Raw genomic sequence first — 27,698 nt, 5'->3', positions numbered from 1 at the left:
TTCTTTCTCCCCCAAAACAATCACTAATATATGAAACAATAGTTCAAATGTGGTAGTGTTAGATTTTTTAAAGTAAATGAAGTAAAGTAAATGAGTAATACAGTGTAATCTATTATTATAAAAAATATTATTTGAATGATTTGTTTAAATCTCCATGAAGAAGAACATCAAGACAAAAGCCTTTATAATCTTTATAATTTTCAGATGATATATTTCTAAAGTATGAAAAAGGAATATATGTGCTGAGTTAGGAAGCATACATTAGTTGTTTGTTTTTTAACATTATAACATATGAGCACAAAAATATTCCCCTTCATATAATTTTCTATTGTAATTTTTGCACATATTTCTACATGAAACACGGTACTTGTAAAAACATATCTCTTCTATTATTATTGTCTTGGTATAATCGATAGTGCCTGGTATATTGTGAGTTTTCTATACAGCTTATAAAACTGAATGTATTTGATAAGTTAAAATAATTTTCACCAAAGAACTCAGGGGCTACTTTAAAGTGGCTCCTTTTACCTTAGGTGGCTACAAAGAGGCATATAAAACAACTATCAATATAAAATGTTGCATTTTTGTTTTATTTGCTTCTGAGTCCTAAAATATTAAAAATAACAACACAATAAAGAAACATACAATATAAGTCATATATGTGAAAATATTGCATACATGTATCCAATGATATCAGCAAACATGTAATAATTTTGTTAGGATAATTTACAGATAATATATTCATTTTAAATACAATATAATATTTATTAATCCTTTTCTAGTTTTGGACTATGTGAAGCACTCATAGTCACTCAAATTTATGAACTAAATGAGTTTAAGGTTTTCCTTATCCTAGGATCAGGTTCACTGAACAAGAAGCCTCAATCATCTTTTTCTGGTCTGTCTCTGATTTCTTTTGAGTCAAGATCCAGATAAGAATTATCCTTGGCAGTATATACACACCTGCTATGGTTTATAGTGAAACCTCTAATTGCATTTGGTTTCATTTTAGTCATCAATATACTCCTTCAATCTATACCCAGGATATACTCAATCATCCAGGTCTATTAGACAGAGTTTTGTCTCTAGCTGATGGTGAAGAATTTTAACTTGGAGAAATGTTGGTTCTCAGCCCCTTTTGCTTGTGGCTCTAGTCCTTGAAAAGAAAGGTACTAGTTCATCTTTTTCTATCAATATCTAGGGTCCCTTTTCTCCTTTTTCCAATTACCCCCTACCCTCCATGTTCCCTTCTTCTATATACAGGTCTACTTTTATCTGATCTTGGTCTGCTCTGTAAGCATATAGATGACTCTTTCTTCACATACTTACATTTAAATCCTTGTTTCTGCTTATCCCTGGACAACTTGAAGAAAAATAACATGACCTTAGTCAACAATGTGAAGAGGGTAAGAAAATGCTAGAAAAACAGACAGATTAATATTTAGAGGTATAATTGTGGTATGTACCTTATTTATGTACCTGAAAATCAGAAAAGACACAAAAATAGCCTATTTTATGCCTACTATGTGCCAGACAGCATGAAAAATGTGTATACATTTAATAAGAACCACAATCCCTTAAAATGGATGCTTATAGATGAGGAAACTAAAGTTCAGAGCAGTTCATTGATTTGCCAAACGTCACATAGTAAGAAAAATAGAACTTAAACCGCAGTCCTACTGGATCTAAGCTAGGCCTCCAATTGTTTTTCTGTTTAATACTTATAATTCTATAGGAGATATAAAAATCCACATCTTAATCCATGTCTTTGCTCATTTTAGATGTTATTGTGGCTTCCTTCTCACAGACTAAAGTCATTTTTCACAGGCCCGAATATCCTATTCCCTGGTGCTCCAGCCAAAAGAGGAACAAAACAGGGTTGATTCTCCTACTGATCCATTTTGGCTGCCATTTCAAATGATGAATTGCACTGGAGTACCCAAGTTATTGTATAGCTATTATTTAAAAAGGGTTGTTGGAGATGTAGGGAGAGGAAGACTTGTGTAGGGGAATAGGCTAATAAAAAAAGAAAAATGATCAAATTTGCATTTGATAAGCCTTATTATTAGCCACACAACTTACAAAAAGAAACCTTTGCATATGTTATCTAATTATTAATGATATGGGCATTAAGTTTTTTAATCCTATGAAAGAAGTACTGCATTGCCCTCCATTTTATCTATACTAATAAAAGGGCAATATGCTAATTAGACCAGCTCGACCAGCCATCTTCCAGACATCTGACTTCCTTCCAGACAAAGCCATGGTGGTGGGGGCCGAGGGAGAGGCAGTTAGGGGCAATCAGGCCGGCAGGAAGAGCAGCTGGGGGCAAAATCAGGCTGGCGGGGGATTAGGGGAGATCAGGCCGGCAGGGGAGAGCAGTTGGGAGCAACCAGGTCAGCAGGGGAGGGCCATTGGGGGTGACCAGGCCAGCAGGGGAGGGCAGTTAGGGGCATTAGGCAGGCAGGCAGGTGAATGGTTAGGAGCCAGTGGTCCTGGATTGCGAGAGGGATGTCCAACTGCCAGTTTAGGCCCGATCACAGATTGGGCCTAAACTGGCAGTCAGACATCCCCCAAGGGGTCCCGGATTGGAGAGAGTGTAGGCCCGGCTGAGGGACACTCCACCCCCATGCACGAATTTAGTGCACTGGGCCTCTAGTAAATAATAAAACAAAATAGAAAAGGCATAAGAATAGTTTTACTGTAGTGATAACTTTAAGTACTTTAAAGCTATTTTGGTTATCTTTATAATTTTTGCTATTTGTGCTTTAGATACCTACTTCCTAAACCTTAAGGTGCGTCTGAATCACTTGGGTATCTTATTAAAATGCAATTCTGACTTAATAAGTCTGAGGTGGGGTCCAAGATTTTGCATTCTAACACATTCCTACAGACCCTATTTTGAAATAAAAGGCTTTAGATCACTGATTTTTTTTTTCAATAAGCTAAGTCGAATTTCTTAAGGGCCTTCATACTAATTTATGTTAGTTGAAAATTTGCCCCGTATTAATATTTGGATTTATTAAATAAATGCTGATAGCCAGATATACTTCAAAATCAAAAGACTATTTCATAAAGAAAACAGTTCAACTTACAGAAAAATAAATTTAGAAGACACACATGCATTTACTCTCCTTTGGTATGCTTTCTGTATATGTTAAGTGCATAGGCATATACCCTAGAGCAGTGATGGAGAACCTATGACACGCGTGTCAGAGGTGACATGCAAATTCATTTTTTTGGTTGATTTTTCTTTGTTAAATGGCATTTAAATATATAAAATAAATATCAAAAATATAAGTTTTTGTTTTACTACGGTTGCAAATATCAAACATTTTTTTAAAATATATTTTATTGATTTTTTACAGAGAGGAAGAGGAAGGGAGAGAGATAGAGAGTTAGAAACATCGATGAGAGAGAAACATTGATCAGCTGCCTCCTGCACATCTCCTACTGGGGATGTGCCCGCAACCAAGATACATGCCCTTGACCGGAATCGAACCTGGGACCTTTCAGTCCGCAGGCTGACGCTCTATCCACTGAGCCAAACCGGTTTCAGCTCAAAAAATTTTTATATTTGACATGGCACCAGAGTTAAGTTAGGGTTTTTCAAAATGCTGATACGCCGAGCTCAAAAAGGTTCGCCATCACTGCCCTATAGCAATAAAAATAGATATCACTTATAAAGCATTTGCTATGTTCCAGAAAGTGTATGAAGAGCTTTAAGTATGTTATATGACCTATACTACCAGCAATCTATGAAGTGCTATTATTATCCAATGTAGAAGCATTAACAGTTTAACTATCCAGTGTTGCTTGGACTAATTTCAGTACCTTCTGATTCAGTCCTTATCTTGCATTTCATCTTATCTCTCCTAAATTTTGCCATATACGTGTCTCACTGCTTATTTCTGCTCCATACTTTGCTTCTTGATATTAAACAAGGAGACCCTGCTGACTTAGAATCTAGGCCCAGAGGTCAAGGCAAGAGTCATAAGCGGGCTGGAGCAGACAGTGGAACAAAGCAGTCTGCAGGGGAAGAATCAAAGTCATAGTCAAGCTGGGGCTGGGTTATGTCACAGCCAAGGGGACAGCTAGTAAAGCTGTGGGCAACTTCAAGGCAGCAAATGGAGTGACAGGGGCAGAATATGTCAGGGTACAGAGCAAAGAAGGGTCAAGTACATGACACTGGTTATAACAAGGATCCAGGCATACATGATCGTCTTGGTTGCACATGTGGACTGGGTATGGCTCTGTAATCCAGTATCACACCTGATGATCGGTAACTTAACAGGCTATGCAAGAATCAGTGATTATTCATGTTGTGACTATGGATCTGGCTCTCCATCCTATGGATGTCTCCAGAGACTGACTGAAATTCCCTGCTTTGTACAAATGCTGGAAAATGTTCCCAGTCACACACTGCTCCGGAAACTACTGAATCTGTTCTAGCTTTGGACTAGTTTTCTATAACCACAAACCTAGTGGCTTCAAAAAGTACCAATGGATCACTTTACGGTTTTGTGTGTCAACCTGGTGGGCTCTAGAGAAGAGTCTGTTTTCTTGGTCATCTAGGTTATTAGCAGAACTCAGTTTCATTCTGTTGTAGGACTAAGGGCCCCATTCCTTTGCTGGTTGTCAGCCGAGAGCCAGTCCCTGGCTTCTGGAGATTGCCTGCATTGTTTGGCTCATGGCACCTCACCTCCATCTTCAAAGCCAACAACAGCAGGTAGATTTATTCTCATGCTTAAAATCCTTCCTCCCTCTCCTTCTGTCACACTGAGAAAACATTCTCTGCTTTTAAAGATTTAAATGATTAAGCTGGGTGCACCTGGGTAATCCAGGATAACTTCTTCATCTAAGTCTGCAATCTTAATCAAATCTGCAAAATCCTTTCATATATTCACAGGTTCCAAGGATTAGGACGTGAACATCTTTGGGGGATAATTATTCTGTTAACACAAGCCTGCTTTGTGGGATAGTGTTATTTCAGTCTGGCTTGTTAGCAGCAAGACGAGAACAAAGTAAGTGAAACAGAGGATGACTTTATGAAACAATATAAATCAGCCCTCAGAAGTTCCAGGAGGGCCAGGAAATTTGGTTTGGCAATGATGCTGCCAGAAATAACACCCAAACCAGACCATGAAACTGCTCACAGGCTTGATTCCAGCACAGGAATTCTAACCATGTACATGGGGCTCAGCATTTCTGTCGTAGTTATGAATCTGACTCAGTTTCTACGCCAAACCCTGCCATACATCAGGTCCGACTTTCTCAAAAAGGCTTCTCCGTCTGTTTTTTGTTTGCTTGTGTTTGTTGTTGTTGTTTCTCCTGCTGGATTGAAGCATTGTGGAGGTTCATTTCACCTGATGAAATGTCTGTCTCTTAGTTGCCAAGCATGCAGGGAAATTCAATCTTGGATTTTTCTTTGGTATCAATTTTGTCAAATATAGTGGGAAGTATACATCCCCCCCCAAAAAATGCTGCACCACAAATATGACCCTACATGCCATATGATCCTCTGAGAGGATCATGTGAGGATCTGAAAGGTGTAATCCTGCCCCGACTAGTCATCACCTCCAGGGGAGAATGAGAATGCTTTTCCAGACCCCCCAAAATGCTCAGAGAGTTCTCTTTGCACAGTGCTAATGATAGTCACAGTTATATTTTGAAATGATTACAACATTTAAAGAATAAAACATCATAGCCCTAGCCGGTTTGCTTCAGCATATAAATCATCAGCCTGTGGACTGAAGGGTCCCGGGTTTGATTCCTGCCAAAGGCACATGCCCAGGTTATGCGCTCGATCCCCAGTAGGGGGTGTGCTGGAGGCAGCCCATGGATAATTCTCTCTCATTATTGATTTAATCTCTCTCTCTCTCTCCCTTCCTCTCTGAAATCAATAAACATATATTTAAAAAGGATGAAGGATCATAAAAGTTAAGTCTCAAATACTTGAGAGTTCCTATAATTCTGAAGCATACATAATTTTTATATTTGTAGGATTTCATAATAACTCAGGATGTTTCTCCCCAGGAACAGTACTCTGAAAGCTGGGTGAAATTACACTAATAATAGCTTGTTTTCTAGAAATTATTTCATAGCTTACAAATCACATTAATCACAATATTTTCTATCATACTTTATGCTCATAAAATATGATGAGCAATAGTATCTTAAAGTAGTCTTTATTTTATATATACAATAATTGGAGAATAATTATTTAAGATTATGTTAAGTTGGGAAGACTTAGGTTTGAATTTCCTCTCTGTCTCATTTTTTTTTTAATCTCAAACTGGGATATCAATATTTATTTCATTGAATTGTTTTGAGAATTAAAAGAGACACAATGTACATATTGATAGCTATTACTTTCAAGCTGGAAAGAAGTTTAGACAATATTTAAGATAATTTCTTAACAGTGGCCTAACTAGTCAACAGATGATTCAGGGTTGGAGATGGGAAATGGCTGAAGTTTGTTCACATTTGGTCCCAGAATGTTCCTTTAGAAAAAGAGGCATTTTCAACTAGAGTTGGGAGTATGAGCTCTATGGGGAAAAATTTTTCCCCTAGAAAATCTAATTTTGACTCTGTGAATTGGATCAGTGGCCATAGCCATGAACTCTCTAGAATCATGATATGCAGCATAAACTGTAACTTAAAGGCATTTCCATAAATAGCAAACCATAAAATCATGTCACAAGAACAAATCAAGTTACTTGGTCAAGCTATTCACTATTCATATAGTTTATTCAATAGTGATGTTTGAGTTCACTGAGAAATATATCCATGAATTCGATGCTCATACTCTGTCACTTGCAAATTCAAAACAGTCCCTAATAGCACTGAGCATGGAGTTAGCAGCTTGGACTTGAATTTCTTTCCCTCCCAGTTACTAGCTGTGGGCCAGTGCAGTCACTGAATTAAGGATCAATTTCTTATTGACTGATTGCCTACATGTTAGAGCCCTATGTTGAGGGCTATGGCTGCATTCACAAGGCTGACACCACCCCAGTCTTCACAGAGCTTATAATCTTAAGGATGCTAGCTGTTGAATGGCCGCCATTCAACAACTAATTACAGGATTATTCAATTACAGTTTGAATTATAGCTAGTAAAACTAAGCAATATGTTCTCTATAACAAATCTATTTCTAAAGCATGTACTATGCCACTCTATAAAGACAGTAAAGTACAAACTATACTAAGTTTAGAGGTGGTATAAGGATGGTCAAAGAAGTTACTTTCTAATATTTTATCAGTGAGTGTCTTTCTTAAATATCACTTTTAATTTGAATGTAGCTTTCACCAATTTGTTATAGCTGGTCAGAATTTATTCCGTGGCACAGCACCGTAAACAATAGCTTCACAGGCAATGTGCAGTAGTAATTGCTGTCTGGTTATCAGCAGTGATCTATGCTTCTTGGACTCATAGTGTTATTGCTGATCTTTTAAAGTGAGTGCATCAATAATGATACATTCCAAGAGAGCACAGACTAAACTTTGGGTAAATTTTAGCGTATTTGGGGGGCTATGGATTCCATTACTTTAATATCTCAATTGTTAATAAATGTAACCTGTTCTAAAACAGCATTGTAAATTGAGATCCTAGACTCCTTTGATAAATAAGATTTAGAATGACCGTCTCAATAGCTAAATATTCAGTATTTTTGCATAGATAAATATAAATTCTAAATACTACATTTTGAGTACTTTCACTAACTTAAAACTATTATATTGCCTATGAACTTGATCACTATACCCTGAAATTTATTTTTATTAAAAATCAGTTACCCAAAAACTTTTGGGCAAATTTTAATTCCTTATAACTTTGTTATGAAATTTTGGCTAAGTCCCTGAGGGGGGAAAAAAAAAAGTCTCCTTTCAAATTAAGTGGCTATTGTAAAATCAAATTATTCATGCTATCACTGTAACTGATTCAACACATTAAAACTATAGCTCTCTGGCACTGACATCAAGCGTCATGTGCTTCTCTCTACCACCACGGTATCTCCATTTGAAGCTGTTACAATATTCTTGAAAATGGTTTAGCTTGTCTATGTGATACATTTTCATTAAAAATATCTCATTTGGGATAAATCATAATGATTCAACTGATGACTTCAAAAGACAATAATACACACTACCAGTGAGCATTAATATTATTTTAATAGGATTTTTCAGTTTGCTGACAGAAAAAGATTCTGTTCATATTAAAGAAAAAGTATATTATTATTATTTAGTGTCACAGATATTATGCATAATTCAAGATGTCCAACATACCTCCATTTAAAAGGAATGAAGCACTTGGCTGTTATTATTTTCTTGAGCATTCAACATGAAATGCTTCCAATTTTAGAAAAAATATGCTCCTACCACTTCTATTTATCAGCATAGCAATGTTTGAAAACGGATTTGATAGATTCAGCAAGTCCTTTAGCTTTATAAGGACAAGTGAGGAGACTATTTTTTTTCATCATGATATCACACAAAACTAATGCACGTACTCACTTAATCTCTATGACAGCTATTAGAGAAAAAACAGTTAAAAGAGTTTTCTGTCGTCGTAATTACTAATGATGAAATTTTTATCTGCTTAGCAATGGTAGTCTGTCCAATTAGTTTCTATGGCTCTGTGGTTCTGCATAAACATAATAAAATTTGCTTGTTTCCATCATGATTTTGCTGAGGCTCTCTTGCCTGGGCAAATCTCCAGATTGGCAAGCTCAAGCAGATTTTAAAATATCTTTTCCATATATCACCCACACTTGTTCTGCTTGCAGATGGATTGATGTCTAAGCTCAGAGAGTTGTAACTAAGCTGCTTTTCTCGGCAGAAAAGTTCATTTTGCTTCAGCTGTTGCAAATATCTCCCTTACCTCCCACTAATTCAGTGTTTTCCACTTGTTCCAGCCAGCGTCCAACGACTCAGGCACACGGTTCAAGGATCACAGTGAAGAATGCCAAGTAAGGGTATCTTTTTCCAGAGGGCGGGTCCAAAGTCATTCTTCTCCCTTGACACATTGCATACCTTGTCTACATGGGTAAGGTATGATAATGTATTTTATTTGTCATTCTAGTTCAGCAGGAAATAATTGATAGACTGGCTGCCTGAAGGTTTGGTTTTGAAACTTAAACATTTAAGTCCTTGTATTTTATAGCTTGTTAAATAATTTTAAAAATACTCAAAGAACAAATTCTATTTTTCATGGTTTTTGGTTCTTTTATAAAAGAACTGTCTCTAAAAGAGCAGGAAAAAGAGGATCTCAAAAATAGAAATTAAAAATGGAAATCTCAAAGCCAACAGTACCTGCCACATATAGAGATCAACCTAATAATGTATTTCATTTGGGCCTCATTTTGACTATTACCCACTATTAATGAGGCTTAGATTCTAGGATCATAGAATGTTAGACTATACCTAGAGGGAATCTCCAACCTCCTCATTTTAAGAAGAGAAAAATAATTCTTATAGAGTTAGGTGACTTGGCTAAAGACAGATGGGGAAATTAAAGGGGAAATTAAAGCCACCTCCCACCCCAACTTCTGTGCCATTGTACTCTCTTCTAAAAATAATTATTGTAGCCTATACAATCCCTCATTCATTGCAATATAAACCCACACACATGTCCTTAGACAGTGAGTGGATCAGGGCCCTCATCTTCATCTTCAAATAGCAAACTTCATTACTCAAAAACTAATCATGAGCCCAGCTGGCATGGCTCAATGGTTGAGTGTCAACATACTAGTATGAACCAGGAGGTCATAGTTTGATTCCTGGTCGAGGCACCTGCTAGGTTTGTGGGATCAGTCCCCAGTGTAGGGCGTGCATGTTTCTGTCTCTCTCTCCCTCTCCCTTTCTCTCTGGAATCAATAAAATTTAAAAAAACAACAACTAATCATGAAATTATATCTAATAGATGTCCACTTTTGATGTTCACAGCAAAACAAACAAACAAAGAAGAGAAGCAGGGAAATAGTACTTATAAGTTCATAAATCTCTGGTAAATGTATATGAAATGGTTTAAATGTATATTCAACTGTTTTAAATAGCAGTTAAGTGTTGAGAGTATTTTTATTCTACTGAAGAATATAGCAGTTGAGAGTCAATTTTCTGAGCCAGGGTGACTGGGGTCAGATCCCAGTTTGCTCATATGTAAAACAGGGCTAATAAAGAACTGAGCTCAGGGGGTTATTTGGAGGTTAAATATGTCAATAAGCTTATGTTGTTGATGTTGCTGTTGTTGTTTCCACCATCATCATTATTGTTTTCTTAAAAAATTATAATGATAAGCTATTTTTAAAAACATGGCTATATATTTTTCACAATTTTGTATTCTCTATAACCAATACATTCCTTTTGATAAAACATTTACTAGAAAATTGCATCTGAGGCATTTTCTGAGTTGAATGTAGAGCCATGAGCAATAAGATTTCAACATTAAAAATGTATTGTATGGAAATGACTTTATACTGAACTCCAAATAAAAATAATTAGTGATTAAGGTGTTACAATATATTGTAAAAAGTTATTTCACATTGCCCTAATCATTTTGGCTCAGTGGATAGAGCGTCAGCCTGCAGACTCAAGAGTCCCAGGTTTGATTCCGGTCAAGGGCATGTACCTTGGTGGTGGGCACACCCCCAGTAGGGGGTGTGCAGAAGGCAGCTGATCAATGTTTCTCGCTAATCAATATTTCTAACTCTCTATCCCTCTCCCTTTATCTCTGAAAAAAATCAATAAAATATATATATTTTTAAAAAGTTATTTCACATATATCATCTACTCTTCAGTTGACTTTATATTCTCTTCCTCAGTTTTCTTATAAGGAGAAAAAGTATATTGACAAGATCTCTAAGAAGCTTCCAGTCCCAAAAGCTCTATGATTGTACAGCATTCTTTGACTCTATCATTTTTCAAAGGGAGCTTCTGTATTCTCAATAACAAGTAAACAAGTACCACAATTTTTGCTAAGATGTAAGTATTTTACCTTTAATTAACAGAGTGATCATATTTTTATTTACTACGGTATTTGTGTATGTTATTCTGAATTTTTGGGAGACCTAAGTCTCCAAGAACACTGTAGTAATATGACATAGGAAATACCTTTGCTAAGAGTAAAAGGTAGAGAACCTACATAAAAATTAAATAAATTTAAAATCCTAAAAATTATTTTGGAATAGATTTGAGCTAAATGAGGGCATAAAATTAGTAGGAAACAAAGTTTTCTATAAGATAAACTTGAAAGAATCAAGATTTTTTGTAAGTGCATATACAAAACTACAACTTCAAAAAGATGGGCTAGAGTATTGATTGGGAGAGAAAGGCTAGATAAAGATGCTACTAGAGGCCCGGTGCATGAAAATTCATGTACTGGAGCGGGGGGAGGAGGGGCATCCCTCAGCCCAGTCTGTCCCCTCTCACAGTCCTGGAGCCCTCAGGGGAGGGAGGTGACCCAGCGATCAGGGAAAGGCGACGCCCCATCACACCTCTGCTGCTGCCACTACCGGCAGTGCAAGCCTCAGCCAGCCCTGGTTACCTGCGCCTCGGGTGGCCCTGGGAGGCTGGGCAGCCACCATTTGAGGCTTGCCTGCACCTTGGGCTGGCCCTGGGAGGCTGGGGGTGCTGAGGTGACTGGGGGACTCCAGAGGCAGTCACACAGCAAGGCCGGGCCCACCTGGGGGTGAACCTGGCCTTGCTGAATGCCTGCCACCCCGACGGAGCTGAGGGAACTGGGCACCGCCATCTTTGAGGGTGGAGCAGTCAATTAGCATATTCCCTTCTTATAGGCTGTGGGCTCTGCCATCTTTGTGATGGTGTGAGGGTCAATTAGCACATTCCCTCTTTATTAGATAGGATATGTAGGAGGTGTATAAAAGCCCTGCTTCCTGATCCCAAGTCTTATCACACCACCTTGCCATGTATTCACTAAAGCTGCTAGGGGATTATAACTTAGATTTTATCTAAAATGACAATTTTTGCATCTCCTTCCCAATCCCTATCCTGCTTCTCCAATACCCTTACTAATTTCTCCCAAGAACACCCCCTTACTAAATTATGAGCATAAACTTTTTCATTGTAATTGTGCTTCTAGACAAAAAAACGTAAACAGTAACTTTGCAGCCTTTAGAGAAATCTTGGAGAGTAACAGAGAAAGTAGATATTTCATTTACACTTTTTTCAACATCTTCTCACCCAATCTTTATTTACAATTTTTATGTTCATAAACCTTAATTGTATAGAGGTATTACATATAAATTAATTAATGTACACTTAAGTATATAATAATTATACAAATTAATATCTCATATTTATGTACCAATTTGTAGTTATAGATCTTGTCTATGCTTTATAGGTTTTCTAAAAGTGGATGACCATTAAACATTATCACTCAAAGAAAAGCATTTCAAGTCTAAAGTCAACAGATATTCATAATCTTCATTCTTTTATGTCATGTTTATCATAAATGCTGCCTATCATAGTCAATGTCATCTGCTATTTTGCATTTCGCTAAAGTACCTTCTTTTCTTTTTCACATAATGTCTTTTGTTTGGTTAACATTCCACAACTGTGTCCCTCAATAGTAGAAAAGAAGAACACTTTCAATCTCATTTTATGAGGCAGCATTACACCAATATTAACGTCAGACAAAGACAAAACAAGAAAAGAAAACTATAGACCAATATATCCCTAAGGACTTGAAGGCTACTTCCCTGGACTTGGTGAGCAAAAGCCATACACATTGTTTACTATATAGCAGTTTATTTTGACTTTTTTTTTTCTCTAATCAATATACTCTAATATCTACTAAGTATTGTTCAATACTGTGTTAGCTATTATTATTATGGGTCAAGTATTGAGAAAATCAGAAATACGCACTTTTACAAAGGTTATTTATAGTGGAAAACCTCTGGCTAGAAAGTCCATAGGACTAAATTTAAGCTTCAAGGTGGTGGAAAAGAAAGAGTGTGACGTTCAAGTCAGAGACTATGGGTTCAAGCTGGTTCCGCTATATACTAATAGGATGATCTTGGATAAGTCATACCCTTTTGGGGTTTCAGTGGGCTATTGTGAAATTATGTAATAACTTGGCTAACTAACAAGTTGGTTGTGAAGAAATTAGCTAATTTTTAGAAATTAGCTGATAAAAATACAATTTTAAAGCTCAGTATAAATGTTATTTTTTAAGTCCTAGCTTTGCCCACTCTGCCTACCCTTATGAAACTTGTAAGGGTATGATAGCTGATTTGTTCACTTAAATGTACATATTCATTTAAACAAACCTGACAGAAAGGTGTGAGTATCAGCATTTTTACAGTTAAAGAAAATAAAGTCACAAAGATTGTACCTTGGATGTGTTCACATGAGTGACTGCCAGGGAGTATTTAGGTTGTACTTTTCCATATGACCCAGCTAAAAGGAGGAGCTGAACTACATAATCCCAAAAGTCTCTTTTAACTATAAAATTCATGATTTTTTTTCCTCATAAAACGTTTGCAGATCCTGTGGTGAAACACACTAGTGCCCATCTGACCTCACCAGAGCAGAGGCCACGGTGCTGGGAGGGCCTGGGAAACGGTGTGCAGCTCTGAAAGCAAATTAGTGCAGCAAACTGTTTGTCACAGAAATCTGATGCACGCTGGTTGAGAGGGTTATTTCAGCAGTTGGTATAGACAAGGTTAGGCTAGGTTATGTTATATAACGAAGTACATTAAAATCTCAGCGACTTAACATAAAAACTGGTTTCTTATTCGTGCTATATACAGAACAGCAGAGGTTCCACTGGGGTAGCTGGAGTTAGCAGCCCAGGTTACACAAAAGCTTAACGGTGAGTTCAGCTTTCCTGGAAAGGGATGATGAAAAATCATGGACTGGCTTATAAAATTTCTTTTCTTTTGGCTAATTATTTAGCGTCACAGGGGCAACAAAGGACAGTTCAATTGTAAGTCCAGAAGCAGGATTGTATTTAGTAAACAGCTGTAATGACTACTATTGTCACCTACTTTCTGTTTTATGATTATTTTATAAGTTACAAATCACTTTCTGACACATTATTTCATTATCGAGAACAATAGGAAGCTACACTGGTGATAGCTCATAAATAAGTAGACATCCTATATATAATTTTAATGCAGGGCTTTCAAACTTACCTATCTCCTTTCCATTTCACCAGTGTCCTCCTGGAAATAAACTAATTTATCACATCGTGCAATTCAAGCAAGACAGGTAGTCATGCCCTAGCTCAAATATGTTAATTATGTAAAAATTAGAGGCCTGGTACACGAAATTCATGCATGGGGTGGGGGGGTCACCTCAGCCCAGCCTGCACCATCTCCAATCCGGGACCTCTAGGGGGATGCCCAACTGCTGGTTTAGCCCTGATCCTTAGGATCGGGCCTAAACCGGCATTCAGACATCCCTCTCACAATCCTGGACTGCTGGCTCCTAATCGCTCACCTGCCTGCCTGCCTGATTGCCCCTAACTGCTGCCCCCCCCTTCTGGCTTGATTGCCTCTCACTTCCTCTGCATGCTGGCCTGATTGCCCCCCTCCCCCCACTGGCCTGGGTGCCCCCAACTGATGCTCTCTGCTGGCCTGGTCACCCCCAACTGCCTTCCCTGCCGGCCTGGTCGCCCCACACAGCCTGCTGTTCAGTCGTTTGGTCATCCCTCACTAACCCCCCCTGCTGGCCTGGTCGTAGGCAGCCATCTTGTGAGGGTGTGAGGTTAATTTGCATATTACCTCTTTATTATATAGGATTTTGGCATTAGGTTTTTATAACCAAAGTAGTATTTCTAGACAGAAACTGGTTATATCCATATAGGAAAACCCTTTAGTTCAGGGTCCAGGAAAGAAATGAATATAGTGAAGCAAGCTTGACATTTCCCTATCCTTTCTCACATATACACTTAAATTTAGGTAGGAGAACCGTATAATTTAATTGCTCACCCCAGGGCATTGCCCATTTTAGGGAATGAAAGTGTGGTTGGCATGAGCAGAGCAAAACTTCTTTACAGGTTTGAATGTTTTTATATTAACAAAATGTTTTAGTAAATAAAATATTTTAATCATAGATCAGTTATATTTATGAAGAGAATAATTTAAATTTTATCTAAAAACATATAAAACATATATTCAAACACATTAACCATAGTAAGTTATTCTCTGGGGGGGAAAAAAAGAAAAAATTGAAAAGCTAATCTAAAATACCGTTGATAACTTGGCTACGTATTCAGGATTTCCTGTTGTTGGGGAGGAAGCAATGTTCTTCTACCCTTAAGGTCCCTTCAGCTGGTCTAATAATAAAATAGCCATGAGACAGATAAGTAAGGGAAAGTGGCCATTTAATTACATACAAATATGTGAAAACCCCACATTCAGGAGAGGTTCAGAGACAGGAAGAGAAATTGAGGTATATAAGTCACTCTGAGCTAGGAATGCAATAAGGCACCTTGGGGCTTCAGCAGTTAATTGCAGGGAGAGGGCACATTCAGTAATCAGTAATTTGCCCTGCCAGACAGATAGGTTATCTTTGATAATCTCATGCTGGGCCAGACCCCTGATTCAAATTCTAGGTAGTTCAGAAGGGGCAGAAGTTTCTCTTGAGCCTGCAGGTTCGTGGTTGCCTTCAGCTCCAAAGAATCTGCAGCACCCCTACACTGCACTTAAGAAACTTGAAACCAAGGGACCTGGTAAGTGGACACAAAACCATGACCACATGAGATTCCCACAAATATGGCTAACAGCTAAATACTAAATACTATGTGAGGAAATCCACCTAACGGGAGTTAGCAAACACACAGTCCATTTTACCTTTATATGATGACTAGAGGCCCGATGCACAAAATTTGTGAAAGGGGCTCGGCCCTCACAGTGCTGGCTGCCTCACGGCCCTGAGGCCCTGTCCAATGGTCATTCCAGAAGGTCATTCAGGAAGGTCATTCTGCTGCCTGGTTAATTAGCATATTAGCTCTTTATTATATAGGATTATATTTTTACATTACTTTAACAGATGTTCCAAAAATGTTTTCAAATAATTACTAAGGTCTTTGATAGCAAAGAATAAGCAATCAGGAGAGGTGGTATGTTTTCAGCAACAAGATCTCCAAGAAGGGTGACAAGAAAGAGAGACATACCTAAATCAAAGGTATTTGTGGCACAGAATTGCACAAAATCTCAGAATGAGTAGAGGTCAGTGTGAAGAGGAGAGAACAAAGGCAAAGCTGTGTTATTCCGTAACTTGTTGCAAAGCAAAAACAAAAGGAAGCTGCAGATATAGAGACTGGAGTTAAAAAAGAAATTACCAAAAGCATCTGATAAGAAAGACTAATAATATGCCTGTCAATGACAACAAATGCTTCCTCTGCAAGTTCTAAAGACGGAGGAAAGTGAGTAAGTGATAAGCCCCCATTTCCCTTTAAAAATGCCCGACAAGGCAAACCACAGAGCAAACTCTGGATGAAGATAAATGGAAACAAAAGAAAGTCACATTTCCTTTATTGTTAAAATTATTTCAGATTGCACTAAACCATCAAATATCTGCAGCTCCTCTTTATCCTTTATCCACCACTTTCACTTTCACATGCTCTTGAATAAAATGAGTATTTCATTTTCCCTGGCATCTGTCCATCTTCCTCATCCTTCTCACCTGTTTCTCCTTTACTTTCAACTATTATCTCTTAAAGCGTTTCAATGCCAGTCATCATTCTGTTTCAATGCAGTAAAACTTTAATTTTATGAGTACAAGTCTAAAAAAATTAAAAAGAAGGTGTAAGGTGAATTGTAATACATTAACAGAAATGTTGTGTTCCATATTTTAATATTAACACAACCACAAACAAGCAAAAGCATACCATCCCGATAAATATAAAGTGTCTTTATAAGGACAAACTATGGCGTTTGGAATACAGTAGTAAATTTTAGCAAAGCATAATTAAAGAAAAGATTCAGATTGCCAAACTTTAGTACATTATCAGGAAATTGTCATTATGTCTATTGAAAAAAAGTGTCACACAAAAATTCATTATTGTTCTATTTGAAATTGTTTTCTCATCATTTTCCAAATTATAAATTTCGTATTATAACAGTAGTAACAATAATAATAAAAAAAATTACAAGATATTCTGCCAAGTATTATTCATAATAGAATATGAGCAGAAAGAGTCAAACTGAAGTCTCATCATGGTTGTCATTCTCCTCTTAAGAATTAAACTTTATTAACATTTGGTTAAATTTTCTTGTAAAACATGCTTTTAATTCATGCACTCAAAATACTAAGATCAATATTGTTTACATCTCCATTGCTATTGAAAAGAATTAGCTAGCATTTAATTTATTTATATTTATCATTATTTCATATTTTCAGATAAACTGAGAAAAATAATATTGGGAGAAAACTCTCCTAGAATTTATTTGTATATTTCTAATAATTTACTATTTTTTCTGTGTTTATGTCCTGATCAAATTTGTTTTTAATTCTTATCTCTACCTCAGAACTTACATGCTTTGGTTTTGTTGTTTAATTTTTACCTAACCTAACTAAAAAATTTCTGAATGTTATATAAGTACCTGTGGATGTTAGCCTAGGTAGCTAGATAATAATAAAGGAAGGAAAAAAGGGAATTAGACATTAAGAAGCCTAATAAATAAGGGATCTGAATGGGACAATAAGCCTACTTCAATAGGAAAATACAGCTCACACACTCCCCAAGGGACCACTGCATCCTTCATCCTTGCGGCTTAATCGCCGAAGTGGGCAGGAAGGATCCTTCCTGGTCATTAACCAGGATTACCAAGGGAGAGAGAAAACAATAAAGGGGGAAATTCCTCTTTGGATCCATGCCCCATAGAACTTGAGATGGTTCAGGGGAAAGGTCCTTCTACTATGAGGTATACACAATAGAAGCCCAGATGGTCGGCATAAAGGCCTATCTATCCAGCCTGGGAAAATGATTATATTGGACAAAGGACAGGAAACCTCAGAAGATCTAGGAAATGGATTGTTTAGGGGGAGGGCCTAAGATCAGTCTGTGAAGGATTGGGACTTTGATTGGTTAGGCTTTTGTTTTGTTTTTCTTATTGATATTTTAGAGAAAGAGAGGAAGGGAGAGAGAGAAACAATGATGTGAGAGCAGAACATCACTGGGCTGCCTCCTGCACACCCTCTACAGGGACTGAGCCAAAAACCCCAGCATGTGCCCTGACTGGGAATCAAACTACCATGTGAAAATTGAACTGGAACGCCCTGAATTTCCGGGTACTTGTCCTGATGGATTTGAAGAATGAAGCCACAGACAAAAGGTGATAGGTGAAAAGTACAGAAACTTTATTGCAACCAGACACTGCCTCTAAAGCTGAATTCTAAATTCTAAGACTCAGTCCCTCCTAGACGGACAGAGGAGCCCCTGAGAAGGGTGACTGCTGCTTTCTTTGTCTTGAGGCATTAAATAGGCTGCAGTTCTTTATGTGAACCTGACCCCTTCTTATTGGTCATTCTGCTACACAGACTTAGTTTTCAAAGCTCAAAGACAACGTGGTATCTCCCACCTACTCTCCCTCTATCTTATTGGTTGGAGTCCCTATTGATTTATCTTCTAGCTCTCCCTGTTGTGTTAGCAGAGAAAGTCTTATCTGATAGCCCTTCCAGTTACTCAGGTCAGGGCTACTTTTGGTCCAACTTAGGGTCACTTTAATTGCTCAGGCCAGAGATACCCCTGTCCTTGGTTTATGGCTGTCTCTAATTGCACAGGCCAGATATATTTCTATGTGTCTATGCTATTTCTCTATCCTCTGTACAAGTAAGATAAACACCCTTCCTATGGACCATTTTCATTCCTAAAACTTCCTAAACCTGCCGAATTAAACAAGCCACCTAAACCTTTCAAAGCCAGCAATCTTTCAGTGTCTGGGACCATACTGAACCAGCCGAGCCACACTGGCCACAGCTGCTTGGTTAGTTTACAAGAGCACCTGGTCCCAGATAATATAATTCAAGATAATATAATCCAAGCTTGACAAAGGCAAAATCTCTCTTGCTTCCTGGCCAGTTTGGTAATACATGCTCACCCTGTTCATTCATGTGTTCTCTCCCTCCATAGCAGCCATGTGGGCCTACCAACAACCTGGGGCAGCCCAGTAGCCATGTGAGGTGGTGCCAAGCTCAGGTTTGGATACAATAACGGAGCTCCAGCCAGAGTGAACCCGGGTACAGAGACTACACTGGTCATCCAGAGAAAAAGGTTAAACTGGACCAAGCTCTGGTATGTACTAAGAGCAGAATTTCTGGACCCTGGTCTTTTTCCTGGGTTTGATGAAGACAGGGCTAAACTCCCACAGCTGGATGGAGCTGAACTCAGGACAGCCCATGTTGTTTCTCCCATCTTCAATAAATCCCACCACCATACCTCATCCCCTATGTGTGGTCCCTGAAATGCGTTTCTTGTGACACTGCAAAGACCCCACTTTCATCAGCAATATGGGAGCCCACTGAGACTGCAGAATTGGTCTAAAGATTATTATGAAGGGAAACCATTTGAGCTACAGACGATGCACAAAGAAATCTCTGAACTTCTTTTATCTGACTCAAGCAGAACCTCTTGGAAGTACAGCTGCCATTAACCACTCTCTGAGGAAGTTTCCTATGAATTCAGCTGCCATGGAAACAGAGTGCCCATTACCATTAGCATAAAAAAAGTCAAGTAGAACCTTGTACAGTTTCCAATTGATGCCCTAAACCCTCCCATCTTTTGTTAAGTTTGGTAAATAAACTTTTATCCCTAGCTATTCAGCGAGTTTTCACTAAGCAACTCCCATATGTAAATGTGGATAAACTTTATCTATTCTCCTCTTCATTTATCGATTGTCAGTTAATTTGCAGGCCCCCATCACTGGACCCAAGTTGAAAAAGGAAACAGGTTTTCTTTCCAACTGTTTTGTGGACTCAGATAGGGTTGTTGAGACTCCCTGCTAGCTCCATAGAATGCAATTAAGATCCCAACACCTCAGACCAATCCAGCAAAGTAAACTGCATTTATTAGTCAGGCTCCTGGATCTTTGTTGGGGTTTGGTTGAGTAAGAGCCTCTCCTGGTCTTCTTTTCTAAAGGTATTTTTCAAAGTTTAGATTTACAGTAGGAAATTTATGGTTAGAGCTAGGTCCTTGGATATTGTGAATATGAATATATATATATATATATATATATATATATATATATATATATATATATATATATATAATCTCCAATGTGTCTTATTTGTCTCTGTCTTTTTGTGTTGTTGCTGCTTGTTATAAGGAGAATAATAGGGTAGGACACAGGCATAGATCTTTAAAGCTTATTGTCCTAGCTCACTGGTGAGTTTGTAAATCACCAATAAAACTGGATGAATTTCTCCTTCCATCTCAATGCTGTATTCTAAGAACTTGGCTGGATACAGTGTTCTCTCTGGTTTTCTGCCTGCCTGGGGTGAATTTGAGGAGGCTGGTGTAAGGTCTGACTGCAGGTCAAGTTGGAGAGCTGAGAATTCATAGCCAACCAGGCAGAAATGTGGGCAGCGGGTGTTAGGTAGGAAATTAGACATGAGTGGTGCCTGCCTTGGAATCCTGAACAAGGGTCGGGCCAATAATGCCTTCTAACCCCTCTCTAGGGGCAGCCCAGCAGCCAGCAAACCGCCAGCAGGCAGGTTCAGAGCCAGCAGGTTCTTTGGTGCAAGTTGAGAGGAAAATTACATGACCTCAATGTGACCTTACTAGGGCTCTGGGCTAATGATAATAAAATTTGCATTTTGATTTTGACCCCAGACCCCATGGATGGTTCTGTGTGCATTATGGATAAGGGTATGCCCAGGAAAAATATAGTTTCTGTCAATCATCCCTGAATGCAAATGAAAGTCTCTACTCAGAAATTCCCTTTTTTAAACCCATGAGTTTGGGGCCATTCTCATTCTCTCTCTCTCTCTCTCTTTCTCTCTCTCTCTCTCTCTCTCTCTCTCTCTCTCTCTCTCTCTCTCTCCAAGGGGCACACTCATGCCATTCCTTTTTCCCTTCCCTTCCTCCGCAGGCACGTATTCCCCAACCTCTAAGTCTAAGGGATCCTAAGAGACTTGCAATCAGGGGGAAATTGGGCAGCTGAAGTTCGACTTGGGCTAACCCCCTAAACCTATCTCCAAGGCCCCCTTTTCTCTGACTTCCCAGTGAACTAAAGCAGCCCATTAGTTTCTTTCTCTCTCTCTCTCTCTCTCTCTCTCTCTCTCTCTCTCTCTCTCTCTCTCTCTCTCTCCCCCCCCCCCCCATCAGCTCTTCATTTGGAATGTATCTGCAATATGCAATAAGCCCCACTTTACTTTCATTTTCTGTGTAGACAAAAAGTACCAAGGTCCCAGCTTTAACCCCAATGGTAAAACCGGGATGCCACAGGTGCAGCTTGCATCTTAATGACCATTGCCAGCTCTTAGGAATTTTGTTTTAGTCTAAATAATGGGACTCTTGTCTCATTCCTGTTGCCTGTGCTACTAACTGTAGCCAAGGGGGTCCTTGCTTTCTCTCCCATTGGCTGTTTTTGTGTACGGGGGCTATCAATGTCCCCTTTAGGGACACCTTTTGTGTCCATGGTTAAATCACAAAAACACTTATTGGCTTCAGTCACATTAAAAATGGGTATACTCTTTGAAGTTAGGTTAGAATCCCAGGCTTCTTTGTTTGGGAAGTACTTTTAAGGATCATTTAGAAGGTCACTGGCTCCTTTGAGAAAACATAAATCTCCAAAGCTGACTCCACTAAGATCTTCCTTTCCTACTTCAACTCCTCAATTCTCTATAGTTATTGGAACTTTAGACCACCCTGTGACCCTCTGGGCCTCTCAGGTGGTCAGGGACTCTCATAAAGAGAAAAAAACAATAGTGAGATAATTGGTAAAAAATGTTTAGTCCACAGACTCCATAAGATTGTACATCATAATGAAAGAAAATCTTTAAAAAGTCTTGACAATTATTTAGGGGAAGTTTTAGCCCTCATATTGAGCAGGTAACAACTTCTTCCATCTGCCAGAAACACAATACAGATAAAATTATATAAGCAGTGAAAGAAGATAATCAACTCATTTAAAGTAGTAAATTTATATTTATGACTTACTCATTAAAATTTTATCATGAAAGCCATAAATATCTCTATTTTCATTTATCTGTAAGTTTGTATATATGTTAAGTATACATGACATCTTTCCACCAAATTAGAAAAGGAATTCTATTCTAATTGGCCTAGAGAAAATAAGCCTTTATATAAATTAGGTATTTCTAAAACTCTCAGAAATATAGGAACTAATCTAAATGCCTTTCAAATTCATGTGATTTGGAGAAGCCTTTGGTAAACAAGAGTAGTTGAATATTGTTGGTTCAATAAAACAGGCATGGCCTGGCCAGAGTGACTTGGTGGTTAAGCATCAACTTATGAACCAGGAGGTCCTGGTTCTATTTTACAGTCAGGGCACATGGCTAGATTGTGGGCTTGACCCCCAGTATGGATCATGCAGGAGGCAGCTGATCAATGATTCTCTCTCATCGTTCATGTTTCTATCTCTCTCTCCCCCTCCCTTCTTCTCTGAAATCAATAAAAAAAATATTAAAAAACAGGCATGCCCTCAGAGTTGACAGCATTACCTATACTAAAGTTATACATTTTTATTCTACCTAAGCTTACTAGTCAAATAAGCTAATAATATATCTACTAAATGTTTAATATTATAAAATTTATAGATTTAATTTCAATAAAATCTAGTCATTTCTCTGAGAAACTTTATTTCAACAATAATTTTTTTTTATTATATGTCTGCTGACATATAAAATCTTTATGGTAACTTGAAATCTTAGAGTTATTCTAAGTAATAGATATTCAATAAATATCTGGATTATTTCTAAATAAGTTAAAATGCTTCTTGGGAAGAAAGTAAGGAAATGTGGGCCAGTTAATAAACATGTTCTTTCTATCACACTCAAAAATTGTACTATAAAGAAGTATATGTCTCTAGAAATTGTGAAATGATGTAATCATAAAATTTGCTAATCTACTATAGAGCGTTGGTATATGACTGGCAATTCATAATTGTCTATTTCTTAGTTTTCACTGTAAAGTGAAGGTTACTAATGGTTAAAAATTATAATAAAAATAAAAATATACAAATAAAACTACTATAAACAGCAAGAGTAAAGGAAAAATCTTTGTATGAAAAGTATACTAGTAAAGAGAAACAGTATATGTAGTAAAAATACATAATAAATACATATGTACTTTATACATTTATTATAAGGAATTGGCTTATGTGATTATGAACCTGATAAGTCTCATGATCTGCCACCTGCAGGTTGGAAAATCAGAAAAGCAAGTGATGTAGCTGAGAACTAGGAGAGTCAATGGTGTAAGTTAGTAGAGGGCAGAAGACTGACGTCCCAGCTCATCAGTCAGGCAGAGGGTGACTTTGTTCTTACTCTGCCATTTCGTTCTATTAGGGCACTCAATGGATTGGATGATGCCCAGTTACATTGGGGAGGGCAATCTACTCCATGCAATCCACTAATTCAAATGCTAGTCTCATCAAGAAACAACCACACACACATGCACACACACACACACATTCACAGAAATAATGTTTCATCAGGGTAACCCATGTCCCAGTCAAGTTGACAAATAAAATTAACCATAATAAAAAATATTCAAGGTATATAGGATGTGTTTTTATTAAGGGATAAAAAGCGTGATTTAGCTCTAAAGTAGTTGTTTAAGGTTAAAATTTGTTCAAAGTGAATAAAAGGAAAGTGTAAGAGAAAAGCCTAAATAGCTATAGGAAGTTATAAGGGGTCTGAAGAAAAGGAAAAAGTGGGAAGACTATCTTATGTGATCAATATAGCTAAGATTTACTAGGTTTTTAATGCGCTTTAATGTCAAAAGTGTATGATGAAAAGCTTGAGCTCAGTTTTCTCTCTCTTAAAAAGATGATTGTTCTGCTTTTAATAAGAGGATAAAAGCTTTCTCTTTACCTTTTGACTAATCTACCTAGGAAAGAAAAACTCTGTATCAGAATAATTTCTGTGCTTAATGTTGTATTTGCCATGTCCTCCATTGTTTAAGAGAAATAAGTTATATGGTAAAAGAGATCAATATTTTTGTTTGCTCTGTAGTAATGTTACCTCATACTTATATTTCATAAATATTTTATTCTCACTTTGGTTGAATAGATAACTAAGAATTTTTTTATAATGACCTGTGATCCTATTTAATCAAGTGTTTAAAATTTTTGACATTTTTGACAAGTTTTGACATTTTTCATTTCAAAAATAAAATCCTAAATAAATCATGGTCTTGAGCTGACTTTGAGGTTACTCAGAGGGCCCTTAAAAGTCTCAAATCATTTTTTTTTTACCTTGTAAAAAGAGAGTTGTTTTTAAATAATTGGTTAGGTGATATGTTGGCTGGCATGAAAAGCATTGTCAAGTAAGAAAAGATTCTTAATCTTCTATAGTTTATACCTGTATGGATAAATGTTATTACTATAAATATGTCAAGAATTATATAAAATACTTAGAAAAATTATAACGCCCTTGCTGTCCATATGTCCTTATGGTGCTTTATCTGATAGTACAAAACAACGATAAAATGTTATCATTCATAATTCTACTTATTTAAAATGTTGTATATCCCAGAAACAACCAAATTTCCTTGTCAATTACATTATTTTGATGAGCTCTATTCAGATCTTGCACTAATCATTATTTTACTCTAATGCTTTCTTGAAACTTTTTGCAATCAGCTGCAACCCAGAATGCTTCATCTTTATCCAAAGGGACTGTCTCAGAAACCAATAGAAAAGATTGCTTAGCAGGCTCTGAGGTATATACTTCTGATAGTGTTAGTAACTCTGAAATTATACCACTGGACTGAGTAATGATTTCTACTACTCTGGAGAAGTTGATGGTTTCATGAAACTACTAACCCAATATCAAGAAAAAATAAGAGTTACAAGGGATTAAATAAAGTGATAATGATTAAGTTTTATAAAATTTTTTTGAACATTACTTATTTTTCATATTTTATTTTTCAGATTTAAGGAACCTCTTTTCTCATTTTCTTAAGCTATCTATAACATACAAATTGAATAGATTATACTTTTGCACACAGAAGTAAAACATTTATCTTTTCTTCCTGTATGATCCCTCTAGAATTCATTAAGCATTCTCATTAAGTATTCTTACATGGCAATATGGTGATTTGCATAAATTCAATGAGAATGTGTTATTTTTAGAACATTCTTGGGAAAATTGATCATATTATCAAGGCTTTAACTGGAATATTATATTTGAGAATGATATATACAAAAGCAGATGTGATTAGACAGTTTGAAGGAACTGAGACTGACCTTATGAGCGAATGGCATATAACAGTTCTGAGCCTTACACATAAGAAAAGCCACCTCCTGGAAGGCTCCGGAACCCCAGGATATTTTGAGGGACCTTGAGAGGAGTTCACCCACATCTACAGGTCTCTGCAGGTGAATGTACAACGGTTCATTCCTGGCTCTCCAACCTGAGGCTCTGTATAGCAAGTTCCAGTAAAGCACATTTTTAAAAAAGCTTATGTGGTCAATTACTATTTGTGCTGCACTTATGTAAATTAATAGTCAAAATTTAAGAGGACTAGTTGTAGTTTGTAAACAAAGACCGTCTAACTTTATATTTGTCCAAATGGGTGTTATTATAGAGATAAATTTTATGTTTCAATGGAAAATCCACCATTTGGCTTATCAGATTCTGGTCCTGTTCATTGTCTTTGAACTACTTTTCACCTCTTTGTAAATTAGATCCTGCTATCTTTAGCATTTGTCAGTAATTAGTTTGTCAATAATTAATGCTTCCAATTTTTCTCCCACCCTCCAGACTTGGTATCACTGAGAACTAAAAACTGACTGCCCAGATCTTTACTGGGATGCTAGGCTGTGCAGTAGCTACTCTTTTCCCAAAGCTCTGGAAGTTGAAGCTGGAAAACTTGGCAGAAACTTCAAAAGAGTTAACACAATAGTCAGGGTCACTCGGGGAGTTTACCAGAGCACCTGCATCTCCCATGCTCTACTCCTGAAGATGATTATGCCTATGCCACTGTTGTCACAAACTACAAACCCGGAAATCCACCAGATTGCCATTACTGTCCTCGCTCCATTCTCTAAAGGCATTTTGAGCTTTACATCTAGAATCCTCTCAACTATCTGAACTCTGGGCTCAGAAATTAGGTTTATATATAGTCTGCTCCAAAGCTTGCTATTTTCCTATCCTGTTGATTTTATACCAATGTCTCTTAGTGGATGGCATTTATTGCCCTCATCATACAAAGCCTTAATTTGATGAGTGCCAGGCTGAAAGAAATCTTACTGAACTTCTTTTATCTGACTGAACCAGAGCCTCCCTTAGAGAAAGTCACCTGTGAATTCATTCAGCTATTATGGAGACAGATTGTCCAGTCCAATTAGTATAAACAAACAAGCAAACAATGAAACAAAAAAGCAATAGAACCTTTTATACCTTCCCATTGAATCCCTATAAGCCCTTCTCCATTTTTGTTAATTTCAGCACACAAAATTAACTCTTGAGTGCAAGCACAAAGAAACTTTCTTTTTCTCCTGTTAGTCTTATTGTCAATCAATTTCCAGATCCCCAAACACTAGGCCCAAGAAGGAAGAAAGAATTTTTTTTTTCCTCTCAACACATCTTACATATATTCCAAAGATTTTCATGTAATGAAAATGATATTATTATACAATATGAGTCTCTGTTTAACAAGTTTATTTTAATATCATTCATATAGCCTATAAGTAAAATAAAAACATGTTAAATTATGGAGGATTATATGCTGGTTAAAAATGGCAGGCTAAGCACAGATGTTTTCTTACTCTCCATTATAAAATTTGAGTTTAAATGACAAAAGCATATCATAAAAATAATATTAAAAGTTACTGAAACCACAAGAGCGCTGGAAAAAGGAGAACTAAGAGGGCCTGGAAGATCAAAGGCATCCATAATTGAAAAGTGGAGAAATGACAGCAGTAAAATATTAGCCTGAGGAAAGCAAAGTACATATTGTCCTTTCCAGAGAGTTTTGGGGATGCCACAACCTCTCATTCAACACATATAAGGAGCAGGGGACTGAGGACTTACAGCATTCAGAGCAGTTCCTTTTTCCCTCCTTAAACCAACCAGCAGGAGGGAGCAAGCTCTGCCTGAAGGACCAACCCTCCATGGAAGGAGGGCTCTTGGTCTGCAGTAGATTCTGGGTTAGAGCTCTGAGGCTCGAGAGAAAAGTAGAGCAGCACTAAGCTACTTCATCAGTTTGCAATAAATCAAAAATAAAAGGAAAACAAAGTCATCTGAGGAAAGAATGATATTAAGAATACCATCTCACAAATCCACTTGAACTTGGAAATGGTGGTGACACCAACTAAGTTGCCCTTTGCTGTCCATGCATTCTATAGAAAACCCTGGTTGTCAAAATGTACAGTCCACTTCCACAGAACCTCAGTCACCATCCCATGCAAAAGTGAGGTCTTAAGGAGATACCTCTGATGTCACAAACCATTGCTAGTCCCTTACAAAAATCAATATATTTTACCCATCAAAGTGAATGAAGAACCCAGGAACATTGGAGGCTGAAGGGGAAACAATTCCAATACA

The sequence above is a fragment of the Myotis daubentonii genome, chromosome 3, assembly GCF_963259705.1.
Source record: "Myotis daubentonii chromosome 3, mMyoDau2.1, whole genome shotgun sequence".
Taxonomy (NCBI): Eukaryota; Metazoa; Chordata; class Mammalia; order Chiroptera; family Vespertilionidae; genus Myotis; species Myotis daubentonii.
Note: the sequence above shows the minus strand (reverse complement) of the source record.